General features: G+C 35.9%; 1 pseudogene; it reads left to right on the plus strand.

Moving 5' to 3' along the window:
- The first annotated feature begins 2753 nt into the window (after positions 1-2753).
- Positions 2754-6186, plus strand: LOC144551908 (uncharacterized; annotated as a pseudogene).
- The last annotated feature ends 8748 nt before the right edge of the window (positions 6187-14934 follow it).

The raw sequence follows: 14934 nt of genomic DNA on the forward strand, positions 1-14934 counted from the left end.
TTGTATAAATTATTTCAAACATGTATGAATATTTCGTAATCGCCAGTATGAATACTTCATTTGTTTAGATATGAATACTTCTTTATTTAGATATGAATAATATATAAATTCGCTGTAGTGGTCTCCAATCTTGGCAAATGTCGCTTTCAGGCGGTTGCGGTCCCCAATCCAGACTGTCACAAGACGTCAGCCAGCGGCCCCCCCTGGTCGTTACTGGTCTCCTCCAACTTGTGTTTACATATGACGAATGATTCTGATAATAAGTATGAATACTATAAATCCGTAGGTATGAATATTATACGTTTTGACTATTAATAAAATAGCATTAATCTTGCTCTTTGGTGGTAGTTAGCACGTTTTAACTATTTTTTTTGTCTTTTAGTGCGGGAGACAGATAGGGGACTGAACTAGGGGGACGGTTAGTCGATCCCAATTTATAATTAGAGTAATTTCGAGAGAGTGTATGATTCATTATGCCAAAAACTTATCTTCAATACAGCACGTCGCATAATAGATGTTTTTAATTTATTTTGAAGTCACTGCAAGTAAATTCACTTAAATTGATATTAACATATTAATTATTATCTAATACATGCACAAAGAATATAAGAGGAACTTAGGGAAAAATAATACGATCAATCTTTAACCAAATAAAAGCTATGAGGGTTCAAATGCACCCAAATGCACTCTATCTTTCAAATCTTTTTTCTCAGTTTTCAAAGTCCGAATAGTCAATCCGAACCGTTAGTTGCGATCTATATATTAAGATGTGCTTGGAGACCAAATTTTACATTTTTTGGAATTTTTTTACTATTTATTAAGCCACTTTGAAAATCGCTGATTTTACATTTTCTGGACCATTGGATCAGCGATTTTCAAAGTGGCTTAATAAATAGTAAAAAAATTCTAAAAAATGTAAAATTTGGTCTCCAAGCACATCTTAATATATATATCGCATCTAATGGTTCAGATTGACTATTTGGACTTTCAAAACAGAGAAAAATGATAGGGTGCATTTGGGTGCACAAAAATTTGGGTGCATTTGAACCGTCCTCAATTAAAAATGCCTTTATAGCAAATTACATTTATATTTGATGTTTTGTTTAATTCTGGACAAAATTTAGAGCAATTAAATCGACAAAATTGACAATTATGCTTCAAATTACATCTAAAAATGGAAACAAATATTAGTAGACTAATTTCTCAAGTATATATCAATTTTTCCGCAAAAAATTGCTGTTGTATAGCATTTACAACAATTTGCATGCATAATTGATGTTTTGATTAATTATGAAGTCAATTAAAGTAATATAAACCACAAATAATGACAATTACACTACCAATATTATCTTATAATGAACAAATAATTATTAGAGTAATTTCAAAGAATACATAAATTTATTACACAGATAAAATAGTAATATGTATTTAAAGCAAATTACTTGCATACTAGATGCTTTTGTTTAATTTCTGGACGCATTAATTTAAAGTAGTCAAATTGTCAAAACTGACAGTTACACTTCAAATAATATTTAAAATATACACAAATTATTATTACAGCAATTTCAAAAGCATACACAAAAATTTTATGCAAAAAATGATTGTCGATTTTCATACTATATTTACAAAATTTGTGTATATAAATGCATAATAGATGTTTTCAATTAATCTTGAGTCATTTAAGTGATTAAACCATCAAAATTGGCAATTAAATAATTATTTGTACATCTCAATTAGGTTGCATGATTCTGAATTAGTTTAATATATTCTAATGCTAAATACTCTGTTAACAAAGTTTGATATTAACAATGGTGCTGATTAGTGATTACTGATTAGTATAATTATACTCAATATTAGTTCGCATAATGCTGCACAGTACCTTAGCAACGTTGCATATTAAAAAAAGTTATGTTGCAGACTACTTAACTAAGCTGTCTATTATTAGCCACAAAAATGGGTCATTAATATATGAAAAATAGTTCATCAGTGACAGTTTTGTAAACTAATTTAACACAATTCTTCATTAACTGCAAAAGTGTGACCATTACGAATGCGTACAGTTAGTTTTGATTAAGATTACAACAAAAATGTAGTTGCCTAATATTTTCTCATTTTGATGAATCATACTTTTGTCATGGTACTACTATATTTAGCAAACTCTAACAAAAGGCTAGCTGGTGAATTTCAAAGCAATTGCTGTTAACCTAATACACACATGTTTAACAGAACCAAGATTAAGAAGACAATTCTGACAAATCAAATCGACAAGATGATGTAACCTAATGTGGCAAGCTTATCCCAAAGAGGTAGCACAACCAAGTAATGCAAACTGAATTTACTATTTTTTTCCCTAGATAGTTCACTACAATATAATATTGCTGACAGGTGCATCCGTATGTGTCTACTTATTAGCTAGTACCGGTAATACAGCATTTTATTAGCTAGCTGACTGGTGCTATCGTTAAGAGGAGGTTAAGCATTTCTAACATCTTTTCTCTATAAAAATAACCCTCCTCTGTTGTCAAACATATCTTTTTTTTCTCTCTTCGAATTAAGGTTAAGAGCACTATTATACATTTTCAATGTGGAATAGGGATGGTGCATCAATCCATTCAAGAAAAACAGAGTTTTATTAAAGAATTTACTACTTGATTATTTATTTTTAATTACCTTATATTTATTTTCTGGTACAGCTATAGTTTTTCTCATTAAAATATGGAGGTCTGGCAGAAATTCGTATCTTTCGTAGTTTTACTACACTATTGCTCAGCTCTGACCGAGGCAGCAGGGTACGTGAAGTACAAAGACCCGAATGTACCGATCAAGGCTCGTGTCGAAGATCTTCTTCGCCGGATGACTTTAGCAGAAAAGATTGGCCAGATGTCGCAAATTGAGCGGCTCAACGCAACATCTGATGTGGTCAAGAACTACTTTATAGGTACAATTTCCTAAATTCTTCTCAAGGCCAAATTTTGTTTTCCCCTAATTCTTAAGCAGCAGCTACAGCATTATATTTGCTCCCAATGCACATTTATCCTTAAAATTTTGAGAAACATTTCTTACTCAACATACTGTTCCTACTACAACTTATTTCGGTAATAAAATTAGTGATGTGGCGTTTCTTTTGCCCGGTATATTATTGTTGTACTGCAACTTTATTTTAGCAATAGCTTTACTGATAGTCATTATCAAGTTGATAGAATGCATATGCCGGCTTATGTGTTGAAATGAATAATTGATTTGGCAGGTAGTGTGCTGAGCGGGGGAGGAAGTACACCTTCTCCTTTGGCAACTGCTAAAACATGGACCAAAGCTATAAATAATATGCAAAAGGCTGCTCTTTCAACCCGCCTTGGCATTCCGATTATATATGGAATAGATGCGGTTCATGGGCACAACAACGTCTATAAGGCCACCATTTTCCCCCACAATGTTGGCCTTGGTGTTACCAGGTTTGAACTTGTATCACGCTTACATAAACTGACACAAAGAAAAACAAAAAACTACATTTCATGAATATTAAATATGAAAAAAGTTTACAAGCTAAAGGATTAATGTTTTGTTTTAATTGGTGATCCAAATGAATGATATCTTTTCTGATTTTCACAAAATTTTATTTTTATTTATGTAAAAGGGATCCGAATTTGTTAAAAAGAATTGGCCAAGCAACTGCACTTGAGGCTAGAGCTACAGGAATTCCTTATGTCTTTGCTCCATGTGTTGCGGTAACTTCAGCTTATAATTTTCTTAAGTTAGACTTACATTATTAAATCTATAATGGCAGACATTGCTTAATCTGTTTCTTTAATTGCTTGTTGGGTCAAACTCAGGTATGTAGAGATCCTAGGTGGGGCCGTTGTTATGAGAGTTACAGTGAAGACACGGTGATTGTTAGGCAAATGACAGAAATTATCCCCGGTTTGCAAGGTGATATTCCAAAGAAGGCTAGAATGGGTGTGCCTTACGTGGCAGGAGGGTACGATCTGATCAGAAATGTTAATTAAAATTCCTTGTATGTTATTACTGTTACCATACTTCAATAGCTCAATATCAATAATTTGTTTGTTTCTATTATTTACAGGAGAAATGTCGCTGCATGTGCAAAACACTATGTTGGTGATGGCGGTACACATAATGGCATAAATGAGAATAATACCATCATCGATTTTAGGGGGCTTCTTAAAATCCACATGCCTCCTTAATATGATGCAATTGCAAAAGGGGTCTCAACCATCATGGTTTCTTACTCAAGTTGGAACGGTGTGAAAATGCACGCAAACCGTTTCCTAGTAACTCATTTCCTCAAGAACAAACTACGATTCAGGGTTAGAATAATAAAACTATTTGCATTATTGTTAATTACTCCACGAGCAAGCTCTAAAAAAGTATAAATTAAATCCTTCCCCCAAAAACAGGGATTTGTAATTTCTGATTGGCAAGGGATTGATAGGATCACCCCTCCACCCGGAAACTACACATACTCAATTCAGGCATCTATTAATGCTGGTGTTGACATGGTAAACGCTCTAGCATACAAGTGTTTCTCTTCATTTCTTTAGCATAGAATTAATAATTTATTCTGGAAATTCATCAAATGTACTTGGTACCTTGCAGATAATGATTCCATATAACTACCCTTTGTTCGCAACGGATTTAACCAGCCTCGTGGAAAACAAAGCCATTCCCATAAGCCGCATTAACAATGCTGTGCGTAGAATCCTTCGTGTCAAATTCACCATGGGTTTGTTCGAGAAACCTTATGCAGATGATAGCTTAGCTAATCAAATTGGAACCGAGGTTAGTCTTTTGAGCGCTTCACTTCGTAGTCTCCTCCTAGATTATTTTTAAGTTAAATTATTGTTCACTGAAATTACTGTTGCAAATTCTATGCAGGAGCACCGCGAAATAGCCAGAGAGGCTGTAAGGAAATCCCTAGTGCTATTGAAAAATGGCAAATTGCCAATTAAGCCAACATTGCCCCTCCCTAAGAAATCAAACAAGATCCTAGTTGCAGGGACCCATGCCGATAATTTGGGTTTCCAATGCGGTGGCTGGACCATATCCTGGCAAGGAGAAAGTGGCAACAATATAACGGCCGGTACAATTTCAAAATGCTTATATTTCTATTTCAGCCCCTAGGTCGTCTAATCAAAAAGTAACTCAAATCAACTATCATCTTAGAGTAAAGCTAGCGTGTGACATGCTCACTAAGAAAGTTTGGTGAGCATAACTCCAAAAGTATATCGGATCGACGTCAAATATCAAATCCAAACCGTTGAAATCCATGTACTTCATAAGTGATGCATATATATGCAAAATTTTGAAAGTTTCGATTTTATTTGCTACACGGTCAAGTGGTCAAAGAAATGAACATTTTATTATAAGTTATTTTATATATTCAATTTTTATTATTTCTTTGACCACTTGACCGTGTAGCAAATAAACTCGAAACTTTCAAAATTTTGCATGTATATGCATCACTCATGAAGTACATGGATTTCAACGGTTTGAATTTGTCATTTGACGTCGATCCGATATACTTTTGGAGTTATGCTCACCAAACTTTCTTGGTGAGCATGTCACACCCTAGCTTTACTCATCATCTTAATTAATTCGTTGCCTCTGTAAACTAATTTTAAATTATATTTGAATCGATCAGGGACAACAATCCTTAATGCTATCAAGTCCACTGTCGACCCAGCAATTGAGGTTGTTTTCACGAATCACCCAAGAGCAGTAGATGTGAGGTCTGGCAAATATGACTATGCAATAGTAGTAGTTGGGGAAAGACCCTATGCAGAGACAGCTGGTGACAACACCAATCTGACCATCCCTGCTCCCGGTCCAAGCATACTTAAAAATGTCTGCAAGAATGTCAAGTGTGTGGTCGTCTTGATCTCCGGTCGTCCTTTGGTAATTCAACCATACATTGGAATGATTGATGCTTTTGTGGCTGCCTGGCTACCCGGGACAGAAGGACAAGGTGTGTCTGATGTTTTGTACGGCAACTATGGGTTCACTGGAAAATTGGCAAGGACATGGTTCAAGTCAGTTGATCAACTTCCAATGAATGTCGGGGATAAACACTATGACCCGCTCTTCCCGTTGGGCTTCGGGCTCACCACAGAGCCTAGGAAATGATCATAGAAATGTTTTCTCTTGTTCACTCTTAAAAAAAAAAGGAGATGGTCCAGATTTAATTTTTTTTGTTCGCTCTTAAAAAAATGTTGATACACATAACAACATTATAAATTAGATTTTATAATGACTATTTGTTGAGAATAATTAAATAATTGAAGGGTAGAATTGTAAAATAGGAAAAAAAGGTAGTATTGTAAAATTATAAAATAGAAGTTACCGTTAGATACCAAATGAGTACCAACGGTACAATAGGATAGAAATGGTATAAATAATCATCTCCTCTTTTGTAACAAAAAATGCAACAAGAAACAGAAATATATTTTGTCTTCTCAAATTCGCATCTCTTCACAAAAAATAACATGGTATCAGAGCGATTCTGAAAAAACCGATAACAATATCCAAGCTTCCATGTTTTACCAGTAAACCTGGTAATTACGATCAATAGACCTGGTAATCATCTATTCTTATCAGATATCAATAACCTATACCCATACTGGTACGTGTTCTTATCAGGTCCAAGAGAAACACCCAACAAAATCCCAAGATCTGATTTTATCTGATTTATATCAGAAACTTCAAAAAAAAAAGCAGTGCTGTATCAGCCAATACCAGAAAACTCCTCATAAAAAAACCAGTAATCAGCAAAACTGGTACAGAAACGCAAAAATATATATATACCAACCTCATATCAAACCAGCAAAGAAAAACAGAAAAAACCCACCAAATACCAGTATCTGTTTTTTAATATCATACCAGAAAAAAAAAAACAGCATAAACCAAAGTCCAAACTAAAAACAGAAAAAAAACTGATCCAAAAGCAAATACCAAACCACAAACCAGATTATTGCAAAGAATTAGAACCACAGCTGTCGCCTCAGACCTAATTCTGAAATGGAACCCGAAATATGCATCAATTGCAAGAAAGAAGGCCATAGACTCGATCGGTGTTGGTTTCTTCATCCTCATCTCTGTCACGAACAGAAGATGAATTGGGAGAAAATCAATCTAATTTTGACTCGGTCAATGCACTTCAAGGAGAAGAAGGGATTAAGGGCAAGTCGGGCAATGCAGAAGAGGTCACGGGCAGAGAAATTAAAATGAATGAGTGGCTGCTAGTGGGACCCTCGCTACTTAAACAAGATTCGACCGTTGAAGAGATCACTGTCCAGGATGTTGCGACACATCAACCTCCTTGATACACGTGGGCACTGACGTGTCAGACAAACAAGCAATTGAAGAATCTGGAGAACGGATCAGATTGATTTCAATTAGATTTCCATCGTCTATATATAGGAGACTAGTATATTGATTCTGATCATGAATGTTGTAATCAGTTATTTCCAATTTCTTAGTTCTTTCTCTCAATTTCTGCTGTAACCAGATTACCCAGTTAAATAAATTGAAAGCTTTTCTTATTTCCAATTCGTATTCTTAATTCCAATTGTTATTCATTGATCCTGTCTGAGCTTGAGGTCGTCACAAGGTGGTATCAGAGCAATAAAGATCGCATCTGGGTTATCAAGATTCGTAGCAGCAAGAAAGGTTGACGACCACCAATGCCGATTTCGACTCGCAGTACAACAAGCAGTGAAGAAGCGGCAATGGATTTAGCTACCTTGACAGCTAAGTTCTTGCAAATGGAGCAAGCGAGATTACAGTCAGAGACTTTGCAAAATGACTTGAACCACCGTTTAACTCATCTAGAGAGTCAGGCAAAAGCGACAAGACTGCAATTGAACGCTAATACTCAAGCCACCAGCAACAATACCCATGCAGTTGCGATGCTAGATAAGAAGATGGATCATCAATTCAGAGAAATTATGGCTGCGATTGCTGTCAGAAATGGTGGTCAAGGTCCGGATGCTCCAGAGGGCAGTAACACTGACATTCACATGACTCTGAATTTGGAGCAAGACCCACCAAGAACAGAAAGAAGGCAAACTGAGCAAAGCCCGGCAAAAGTGAACCTTCCTCGAGTTGACTTCCCAATTTTTGCCGGAATTAAACCTAACTCGTGGGTCGAATGTTGCAATTTCTACTTTGACATGTACCAAGTTCCTGAAGAGTACAAATCGAGGATGGCAGTAATGCATTTCACAGGACCAGCAGATGATTGGTACAGGTGCTTCAAGATTTCCAACCCTCAACCTCCATGGCCCATTCTAGTCGAAGAAGTGATGAATTACTTTGCCCATAACACTGGCAATGCTGTTGATGAGTTCAAGAAGGTGCATCAATCGGGAAATTTAGAAGACTACATCTCCAATTTCTTACAAGCAAGGGCTAGACTCACATACAAGAGAAAAATCACTAGTGAAGATTTCTATGTTGAAGGGTTTATTAGTGGGTTAAAAGATGAAATAAGGCATACTATAGAATTGTTTAATCCTAGTACTGTGAATGATGCAATTAGGTGTGCTAGACAAATTGAACTGTCCATAGATAGCACTATGAAGAAAATTAGTGCCCTAGTGAAACCAACTCAGTACCAAAATAGACCCCAATTTCAAAATCACACTACTGACACCAGATGGAGAGATAAAGGTCAGTTGATATCAAGACCAAACCCAAAACCTGAGGTACCTAGAATCTTGAACAAAGCAACCAACAACTTGAGTTTAGATCAAAAGAGAATGCTAGGGTTGTGTTTTAAATGTGATGAAAAATGGCAACAAGGGCATAAATGTAATTCAAGGTCCCTTCATACCATAGAAGCTGAGGAAGAGGATAAGCCAAATTTAGACCAAATAGGGCACAGTGAAGCACCAGTCCCAACTGAATTTGCTGACTATGTTGAATTTGAGGAAGGAGAGGTAGCTGTGATTAATATTTGTAATGGTCAATATAATACTTCCATGCAATTTAGAGGAAAAATAGGATCAGTTCCAATCTGTGCATTCTTGGACAGTGGAAGCACACACTCCTTCATACATCCTAATATAATTGACAATTTAGGTATAGAAGTATGCCAATCCAAACCCTTGACAGTAAGAGTTGCTAATGGTCACAAGATGCAATCTGACAGCCTTTGTAAAGGTCTCAAGTTTTCTTTGCAGAATAATGAATTTAGTGCAGATTTAAGAGTTTTGGATGTGCAAGGGCATGACTTACTACTAGGCATGAATTGGCTGACAAGGTTGGGACCAACACTCATTGACTGGAACAAAGGGAGTATGAAATTGAGGAAAGACGACAAGTTCATCAAATTAGAAGATGAAGATGTAGAAGCTAAATTAAAATTGTTAACCATCAGTGAACAAGGGCAAAGCATACTAAAAGAAGGACATGAAGAGAGTCACATACTCATGGTAAAGCTTCTCAACATTGATGATAAGGTAGAAAAACCGGTGCATCCCTCTTTACTACCAGTTTTGGATGAATTCTCAGATTTGTTTGTAGAGCCCACTGTGTTACCTCCAAAGAGGAACATAGACCACAAGATTCCACTAAAACCAGACTCAAAACCAGTTAACCTACGACCTTACAGATTTTCGCATTACCAGAAATTAGAAATAGACAAAATAATTGATGAATTGCTCAAGAACTCGTTTATCCAACCGTCTTGCAGTCCCTATTCATCTCCTATTTTACTAGTAAAAAAGAAGGATAACTCTTGGAGAATGTGTGTTGACTACCGGAAATTAAATGAGAATACTATCAAAAATAAATACCCAATTCCTATAATTGATGATTTGCTTGATGAGTTGAACCATGCATCAATTTTTACCAAATTAGATTTGAGATCTGGGTATCACCAAATTAGAATGCATGAGGATGACATTTATAAAACCGCATTTCAAACTCATGATGGTCTTTATGAGTTTAGAGTTATGCCATTTGGTCTTACCAATGCACCTGCCTCTTTTCAAGCCTTAATGAACTCAATTTTCAAACCCCACTTGAGGCAGTTTGTACTTGTTTTTTTTGATGATATCCTTATTTATAGTTCTGACATTCAATCTCATGTGAACCATGTAAGAAAGGTATTTGAATTACTTAGACAAAACATATTGTTCTTAAAAAGAAGCAAATGTGACTTTGCTGTTGAGCAAATTGAATACTTAGGCTATATTATCTCTAAACATGGTGTGTCTACAGACCCAAAGAAAATTGAAGCTATGACTAATTGGCCAACACCAAAAAATGTTAAAGCTTTAAGAGGATTCCTTGGCCTTACAGGTTATTACAGAAAATTCATTAAGGGGTACGGTTTAATTGCTAGACCTTTGACTGAATTATTAAAAAAAGATGCATTTCACTGGAACAGTGAGGCACAATTGGCTTTTGAAGCACTTAAATTGTCCATGACTCAAGCACCAGTACTTGCTCTACCAGATTTTACTCAAAATTTTGTAGTCGAAACCGATGCCAGTAAGGATGGTATAGGTGCAGTTTTGCTCCAAAACAAAAGACCCATCGCATACTTAAGTAAGAAACTAGGAACTAAGAACCAATTACTCTCAACGTATGAAAAGGAATTTTTGGCATTATTGACAGCAATCACTAAATGGCGACATTACTTGATGGGGGGCAGTTTTGTAATTAAAATTGACCACATAAGTCTAAAGTATCTTTTAGAACAAAGGATTAACACATCAAGTCAATATAAAGGGTTAAGTAAGTTATTAGGCTTAGATTACACCATTGAATACAAAAAGGGTAGTGAAAATATAGTGGCTGACGCACTCTCTAGACAAGAGGGGCAAAATGGAGATTGTTTTTTTGGTGCAGGAATACATTTCTTGAGTGAGATAAGACCACAGTGGGTAGATGACATTCAAAGCAGTTACCTAGGAGACAAATGGATTGAAGAGATCACAAAAAAGTTGAGGCAGCAATCAGATGACCAGACAAACAATCTCTATTCCCAACACCAGCAACTGATGAGATACAAAGGAAGAATCTGCGTTGGCAATGCTGGACACTGGAGACAGATAATTTTGAGAGAAATGCATGCATCTAATGAGGGAGGACACTCCGGAGTAACAGCTACATATCACAGATTAAAAAGGTCATTCTATTGGCCAAATTTTAAAAAAGATGTTCATGAATTCATCAGAAAATGTGAAGTTTGCCAAATGAACAAACCGGAACATGTACATCCTCCTGGTTTACTGCAACCCCTTCCAATACCTAAAGATGCATGGGTTAGTGTTGGGCTGGATTTTATTACAGGGCTTCCAAAATCTGAAGGAAAGGAAGTCATCATGGTGGTAGTTGATCGTTTTACCAAGTATGCGCATTTTATTGCGTTGGCTCATCCATATAAAGCTTCTGATGTAGCTGAAAATTATTTTAATCATGTTTATAAACATCATGGGTTACCTGAGAACATCATATCGGATCGAGATCCAATTTTCACAAGCCGGTTTTGGAGAGAACTATTGACAAGACTAGATGTGAAACTTCATCTCAGCACAGCTTACCACCCTCAGACAGATGGACAAACGGAAAGGGTAAATCAGTGTTTAGAAAATTACCTTCGATGCATGGTATTTGAGAAGCAGAAACGATGGATAAAGTACTTAACCATGGCGGAATGGTGGTACAATACATCATACCACAGCGCGATCAAGATGTCGCCTTTTGAGGCTTTATTCGGGTATACTCCTCCTCAATTAGGATTGGGTAGCGCTCCCAGAAGTCAAGTCGCAGCAGTTGATACAATTCTAAGAGACCGCCAAACCACCTTGCAACAGTTGAAATCCAACTTAGCAAAAGCTCAAAACCGAATGAAGCAACATGCAGATGCTAATCGCATTGAGCGACATTTCTCAGTAGGTGATTGGGTATACCTGAAGCTTCAACCCTACCGTCAGATCACAGTGGCCGGCCTGAGAAATCAGAAGTTGAGTCCGAAGTTTTATGGCCCATATGAGATAATAAGGAAAATAGGCACTAGTGCATACCATCTCAACTTACCAGCTGGTTCCGCAATACACCCCGTCTTTCATGTGTCGCAGCTCAAGAAACGAATAGGAGACTCCCAAGCAACTTCTCCTAATCTACCAATAATAGGCCCTAATGGGAATCTACAATCCATTCCTGTCGCAATCTTAGCTCGGAGAATGATTAAGAAACGCAACATTGCGGAAGCTCAAATCCTTGTTCAGTGGTCTAATCAAGCACTTGAGGACGCAACCTGGGAGAATTATTACTCCATTGCACAACAATTTCCAGACTTCGTCCTCGAGGTCGAGAACGCTTTGAAGGAGGGGCGAATGCCACGAACAGAAGATGAATTGGGAGAAAATCAATCTAATTTTGACTCGGTCAATGAACTTCAAGGAGAAGAAGGGATTAAGGGCAAGTCAGGCAATGCAGAAGAGGTCACGGGCAGAGAAATTAAAATGAATGAGTGGCTGCTAGTGGGACCCTCGCTACTTAAACAAGATTCGACCGTTGAAGAGATCACTGTCCAGGATGTTGCGACACATCAACCTCCTTGATACACGTGGGCACTGACGTGTCAGACAAACAAGCAATTGAAGAATCTGGAGAACGGATCAGGTTGATTTCAATTAGATTTCCATCGTCTATATATAGGAGACTAGTATATTGATTCTGATCATGAATGTTGTAATCAGTTATTTCCAATTTCTTAGTTCTTTCTCTCAATTTCTGCTGTAACCAGATTACCCAGTTAAATAAATTCAAAGCTTTTCTTATTTCCAATTCGTATTATTAATTCCAATTGTTATTCATTGATCCTGTCTGAGCTTGAGGTCGTCACAATCTCCGGCCGAAATGGTGGAAAGAGAAGGGCGATGAGGATCGGCCGAATAATCCCAAGGGGGAGAAGAAGAGAGGGGTAGAGGCGGCTCAACTTGGCGGACCAAATGAAGAAACGCGATTTCGTAGCGAAGGCAGCGAATCGGGTGAAGGAAAGAAAACAAACGGGTCCGCCTCTGCAGCAATAACCAGATCCGAAACTGTTAAAGTTCTCTCCTCTCTAAGTGGGCTTCTAAATCAGGCCTATGAGCTTATCTCAGGTTCTTCTAATACTCAAAATTTAATGCAAGCCCGAAACAGTGGAGGTCCAAACCAGAATTTATATGTTATACCAAATAAAAGGTCCATCTCATGTGGTATTGTATCTCACTCTCAAAATCTTAATTTATTTGATCAAATAATTATTGACAGTGGTGCTACCGATTATATGTTTGGAAATGAAAAATTTCTTACCAATTTAAAATTGTCCGAACATAACCAATATGTGTCAGTAGCAAATGGTATGAAAGAAAAAATTAATTATGTCGGTGAAATTAACCTTTTCAATAAGAAAATTAACAAAGTTTTATTTTTAAAAACCTTTCCTATAAATCTACTTTTCGTAAGACAATTAACACAAGACTTTAATTGTAACGTTATTTTTTCGGGTAAAAATATTGTATTTCAAGACCGGAAAACCGGGAAGAAAATTTGTGAAGGTTTTCTTGAAAATGGACACTATATTTTGGATTTACAAAAAATAAATCTTTGTGCTTCCGCTAAATCTATTAATATTGATATTTGGCATAGAAGATTTAGGCATCCCTCCGATAAGATTTTAAATTATATTTTGGATTGTAAAAACTTAAATTGTACTAATTGTGAAATTTGCAAATTAGCAAAACAAACAAAACTTCTGTTTTCTAGTTCTATTAGTAAAAGTAAAGATATGTTTGATTTGATTCATTCGGATGTATGGGGACCGGTCCCAATTGAATCGTATAACGGTTTTAAATATTTTGTTACTTTTATCGACGATTTTTCAAGAACCACTTGGTTATATTTACTCAAATCAAAAGATGAAGTTTTTAACAACTTCAAAGAATTTTTTTATTTCATAGAAAACCAATTTAATGCTAAGTTAAAAATATTTAGGTCAGATAATGGAACGGAATTTGTAAACAAAAATTTTGACACATTTTTTAAGGAAAAAGGAATTATACACCAAACCACTTGCGTTAATACACCCGAGCAAAATGGAGTGTCGGAACGAAAAAATAGGCATTTGCTAGAAATGACAAGAACATTGATGTTTCAAAGTAATGTTTCTAAAATATATTGGTCAGATGCCATACTTTGTGCTACACATTTGATTAATAGATTACCAAGTTCAAAGCTAGAAAATAAAATCCCACTAGAAATTCTCTACCAACAAAAAATCACTTTTGATCACTTAAAAATATTTGGATGTACAAGTTTTGTACATATTAAAAGAAAAGATAAACTAGATTATGTATCAACAAAAACTATTTTCTTAGGATACTCACCCTTTAAAAAAGGGTACAAATGCTATGATCCTATTAATAAAAAATTATTTATTTCTAGAAATGTTGTATTTTTTGAAAATGAGCCATATTTCAAAAAAGATGGAGGAATTCAAGTGTCTTGTCAAAATGAAAAAATTAACTCCATAATACCCTACTTTGAAAACCAAGATCTTGTTCAAAATGAAAATGATACAAGTGATCATGAAGAAGAAATAGATGAAAATAGTGATAACATAAATGAAACCGAAGTAGAAAATAATTCGGGACCTAGACGAACAACTAGAATATCACAACCGTCTACTAGACTTAGAGATTATGTGACCTATACCGTTCAATATCCCATACAAAATTTCGTTTCATACAATAGAATTTCGCCTTCATACCAAGCATTTCTCACAACCATAGAAAAAGAAATAGAACCAAAAAATTATCAAGAGGCCATTCAAAATCCAACTTGGGATAAAGCCATGAAAGAAGAGCTAAAAGCTCTAGAAAAAAATGAAACATGGGTAATTGTTCTATTACCAAAAAATAA

Source organism: Carex rostrata, chromosome 3 (assembly GCF_964058835.1).
Source record: "Carex rostrata chromosome 3, lpCarRost1.2, whole genome shotgun sequence".
In the NCBI taxonomy this organism is placed as follows: Eukaryota; Viridiplantae; Streptophyta; class Magnoliopsida; order Poales; family Cyperaceae; genus Carex; species Carex rostrata.